The 5,277-nt window shown below is 36.3% G+C and overlaps 1 long non-coding RNA gene across 1 annotated transcript; it reads right to left on the bottom strand.

Moving 5' to 3' along the window:
• Positions 1–1,237: 1,237 nt before the first annotated feature.
• LOC141653257 (uncharacterized) lies at positions 1,238–4,317 on the bottom strand. The gene is made up of 3 exons (XR_012547364.1): positions 4,056–4,317; positions 1,849–3,012; positions 1,238–1,724 (listed from the first exon to the last, which is right to left on the bottom strand). It is a non-coding gene; the product is annotated as an uncharacterized LOC141653257 (long non-coding RNA).
• Between the last annotated feature and the right edge of the window lie 960 nt (positions 4,318–5,277).

The raw sequence follows: 5,277 nt of genomic DNA, 5'->3' as shown, positions 1-5,277 counted from the left end.
TCTACAAAATAGGCACTAAAACTACAAGGAAACAGTGAGATGATCCCAAGGAACAAGTGTTCCCCGAGACAAAATAAAACAAGATAAAATTCAACAACTAATAATAAACAAAACCGTGCTTCCCGACAACGGTGCCAAAATTTGATAGGCTATCGCACACCTATGCAAAAATAAATACCCTAGACGCAAATGAATATAGTACGTAGGGGTCAAATCCACAGAGAGACGGTAGTTGTTAATTAGTTGTTATGGAGTGAATTTTATCAAGGTCGATTATCGTATGATTGATTGGTTGGATAATGGAAGAAAACAATAATGATAAAGAAATAGTCTAGGGAGGTCGGGTCACACTCACACATGCAAATTATGTAAATGCTCAAATTAAACTTAGAAGTTGATAAATTGTTAATTGTTTAGGCTTAAAGACACCCACCTCTCGATATTACTGTCAACCATAGATTGGGTCCTAGAAAAACTCCCGTTTATGACTAGGTCGTCCTACTACACATGCTTAGTCTAATCTGATTCCGTGCCTCTCAACTTATAGAACGAATTAATAAATTTAATCTAAGATAGTAGTCAATTATCAAAGACTAACAAAACAATGCAAACATGTAAAAGAAACAATGAAACAATATTATAACATTCTAGTTTAACAATTGCAAGAACTAATTATGCATGGTTTCCCTTATTCCCTAGACAATTGAATTACTTGTGCATAATGAAAACTAATCTAATGACATATGAAATGATAAAGATAAACATACTAACTAGTGATGTAAATGGCAAATGAATAACAAAACAATATTTGAAATAAGATTACCTTAACCATGGGAAATGAACTTGGAAATGAAGAACAAGATAGAACAAATGGAAATAACTTGAAATGTAAATTGTATATAACTTGAAATAAAATTGTTTATAACATAATGAAAATGCTAAAGAGAAATCTAATCTAACCTAAACTAAGAACTAAAATGAGAGTATAAAAGTGGTATAGAAAGTATGTAAAAAGTGTCTCTTAGGTCCCGGATCAACACCCTTTATATAGGGGTGAATGATGAAACGTAAGCAATTAAAAGGGGGGTAACCCCGATCGGGGTCGCCAACCCCGTTCGGGGTCGTGATGATTTGGCTCCGTCTTCTTAATTCTTCTAGTTAACGCACATAGTATCCAATGTTAATTTTTAATGCCTCGTTTAATCATACGATAATGATATTAAACCATGACATCCAATGTATACTAGCATCCTAAGCTCCCACCTAGTTGGACTTGATTGCTTGGGCTTGACTTTGCATAAGACTTTATTTTGCATTTTCATTTTAATCCATATCTTTATGCATACAAATCCATGTAACACTCCAATGTTGGTCCAACTCATGCTCCATTCTTAGCCTTGTATACTAGCTCTTGCAAATTTGTTAGAAATAAGCTCCTAAAAGCTCAAGTTCCTACAAAATGTGACAAACCATGCAAAGAATACTAGAATACAATATTAGCTCATAAACACTAACATTAGTGCAAATGACATGTAAAATAGAGCTAAAATAGGGGGATTAAAATATATATAAAATGGACTTATCAACAACAATAAACAACTAACCACAATCAACCATCAAATACAATGTAATCAATAACCGAGTAGGGAAACCCTACCCGGAAAAACAATCACCAAGATCGTCACAATCAGCTATTCAAAACCGCTCTTCTACGAAATCACCTCCTATAATCACACGATCATATAATTACTATCTAACAAGCACAATACTCCCAAAATCCCCAAAATACCCAATTAGGATTCCAACTAAAATCAGTGAAACGATATAAAAATCATACTAGAAGCTTACCCACGATGCGAAGGTCTCAACGGCGTAAAGAACTCAACGATCCGACGACTCTAGCCCTTAGGATTTGATAGCAATGAGAGAAGGGGAAGTTACGTAACTTTTCTCTTGTGTAAATTGTTTAGAAACTGTGAAAAAATAAAAAGGAATTGATAAAATAACTTTATATAACATTCTCACGTTGCTATCAAAACCCGGCGAAACAACCCGTAAAACTGACTTACTCGATCGAGTACCCATCAGACAGTACACTGTTTCGAAACCAAAAATCACTTACTCGACAGAGTAAGCCTTACTCGATAGAGTACCCAACAGTACAGAAAACCGTAGTATTACATCATTAGCAGCGCTTCTGCGAATGTCGCTTGGGAGGAGCCTCTCCTACACAGCTTTTTTGGAAAATTTAGTCAATTTGCGTAGTATATATCTGGGCGGTATCTCCCCAACGGAATGCATGTGGAGGACGTAGATGATATGACTGCAAAACATACCCATAACCTGGATCTTTCGGCAAGTGCATTGAATTAACTAATTAGAACAATCATACGTGACATGATATGCCCCTTCCTCGGTACCAGGAGGTTGGACGTGGTACACCAACAGAGGATTATCGACTGGCAAGAATGTGGCCCGAGTTCCCATGGCAAGAGCGAATTCTCTCTCAAAGATGCGAAAGAGATCCAATGTATAAACTTGAGATGCATGCAGCAACAAATCAGCAAGAGGGTACACGGAGGTTGGCGTAGATCTTATAACGTTGAATTCTTTCCGCTCCTCCTCACTTATCCATCTTTTCACCGTGGTTTCAAATATCCCAAAGAAAGCGGTGACTGACGTGGTCTTTGAAGCTTTGAAACCCATAGCATGGTTTCTGCTCTCGCTCCTCTGAGACGATAATATCCCGGCTGAAAAGTATTCATTGTTCAATGTAGTGCTCCATTTCACTCTATGTTTATATAATCTCTTAAACCATGCATGGCCCTCTAACCCATAGTCTTTCAACATTTTTCGCCAAGTCTCTTCGAATTCAGACTCATTATAACAACCGTTGAGACATTTTTTGAATAAGTTCTGGAATGGCCGATCACCCTTTAATTTCCCAAAGTGTGATATTGCGTTTTGTTGAATGTGCCACTAACATAACCTATGTCTTGATGTGGGATAGACCTGTGAACATGTTGTCATTATTAGTGTTAAATGTTATCACCAAAATATACATTAAGATGGTTACATCTGGTTTGTTCATGGCTTCGTGCATAATGTAACCATTTTTTATGGTCAGTAATGTGTCCACATGAGAATGTGTACAATATTACAATTGTAAAAATGGTGACATGTTAATTAGGATTATAAATGTTGATAGCTTAGAGAGTAATGTAAGGAGTATACAAAATTATTTATATGAAGTGTTAAAATCTTATGCCGACGACATTTATAAATGAACATGGTGTCATGTGATACATGTGGTACAATGTTAGTGTCAAAGTGTTTTAAATGTAACCACTTTTCAGATTGATAGAAGCGGGAACATATATCAGCTCAGATGGCGACATGTTAATTAGAATTAGAAATGTTGGTAGCTTAGGCAGTAATGTAAGCAGTATAAAAAATTATTTATATGAAGTGCCAAAATCTTATACTGATAACATTTATAAATGAAAATGGTGTCATCTGATAAATGTGGTACAATGTTAGTGTCAAAGTGTTTTAAATGTAACCACTTTTCAGGTTGATAGAAGGAGGGACATATATCAGCTCAGATGGCGACATGTTAATTAGAATTAGAAATGTTGGTAGCTTAGGCAGTAATGTAAACAGTATAAAAAATTATTTATATGAAGTACCAAAATCTTATACTGATAACATTTATAAATGAAAATGGTGTCATCTGATAAATGTGGTACAATGTTACTGTCACAGTGTTTTTATATGTAACCACTTTTCAGATTGATAGAAGGAGGGACATATATCAACTCAGATGGCGACATGTTAATTAGAAATAGAAATGTTGGTAGCTTAGACAGTAATGTAAGCAGTATAAAAAATTATTTATATGAAGTGTCAAAATCTTATACTAATAACATTTATAAATGAAAAAGTGTTATCTGATAAAAAGAGGAACATATATCAGCTCAGATAGTGACATGGTAATTAGAATTAGAAATGTTGATAGCTTAGACAGTAATGTAAGATAGTAATGTAAGCTTAACTTGATAACATATATATGCAAAAATGGCGACATGGTGTGTTTCTGCGTAATGTTGTCAAACCTCTTTGATGGCATTTGCGATTGCTTAGTCTTGGTCAGTGAAGATAGAAACTGGTCGGATTTCATCTCCCGTGAATTCATTGAAGACTTTGAATAACCACTCGAATGATTCTTGCGTCTCGTCCGACAGGAAAGCACACCCAAACATAACGTTCGACCAATGATTGTTTATACCAACGAAGGCTCCACATATAAGATTGTACCTATTCTCAAATATGATAACGTCTTGGTACAATAAATAGTCCTCTCTCATCATCGATTCCCGCCAAAATATGTTACTTAATCTTCCTTCTTCATTAAATTGAACACGGAAAAAGAATCTCGGCTCCTCCGCTTGCCTACTAGTCAAAAGATTGATCAATGTTTTTGCTTCACCTCCTTCAATTTTTTTCATCCACAGTCTATTTACATAGTTAATATGATCTCGCTTTGTGTGCCCAACGAACGCATCACCGCTAGCAGCTGCCGCAGCAACTCTGAATTGCATAGAAGGGGGCACGTGCGTTTCAGTCATTGCCTTTATTAACTCGCCCTCCACTTCTGAAATTTTACGCTCCGACCTATGGTGATGCTGCCACTCGCGGGGGTGGGGGGGGGGGAGGGAGGAGGGGTTAATGATTATGTTTGATCACATGCTGCAGTACCTCCCATAATCCTTCCGTATTTACTTGCGTCCTGACACAGGCTTTGCACTCACAACGAGTAATTCAAACATTCCTCAAATTGCTGGTGAACACTTCAACGTCACCATTTAAACCACCTTTACTCTTGTTCCCGTGTGTTCCTTCGCAAGAGCATCTAAAGTATCGCTCAATGAACGGTCTATCTTTCTTGTTGGCCCTACGAGATGTAGATTTCTTGACACTGAATCCAATGTGTTGCGAATGTTTCTTATAGAGAGCATAAATATGCTCCCATTTCGCAGCTTTGATTCCAAGAAGAGATCCAGAAAGGTCAGTACCTACGACAAAAGCGTCTGAATTAGCCACATCTTTTTAGAATAATAACACTGTATTATAAATTCTAAACTTAATTGACAGAAAAACCCACTGAAAGATGGTAACATTGAACATTGAATTTGTGTTCTTCTTGTTATTAACATTTCGAAAGTCATATTTATTAACTGACAAAGGGATGAAGATATTTTTTAGAGTATTATCTAG

The sequence above is a fragment of the Silene latifolia genome, chromosome 4 (genome assembly GCF_048544455.1).
Source record: "Silene latifolia isolate original U9 population chromosome 4, ASM4854445v1, whole genome shotgun sequence".
Classification (NCBI taxonomy): Eukaryota; Viridiplantae; Streptophyta; class Magnoliopsida; order Caryophyllales; family Caryophyllaceae; genus Silene; species Silene latifolia.
The sequence above is the reverse complement of the archived record's forward strand: the minus strand, read 5'-3'. Positions and strand labels throughout refer to the sequence as shown.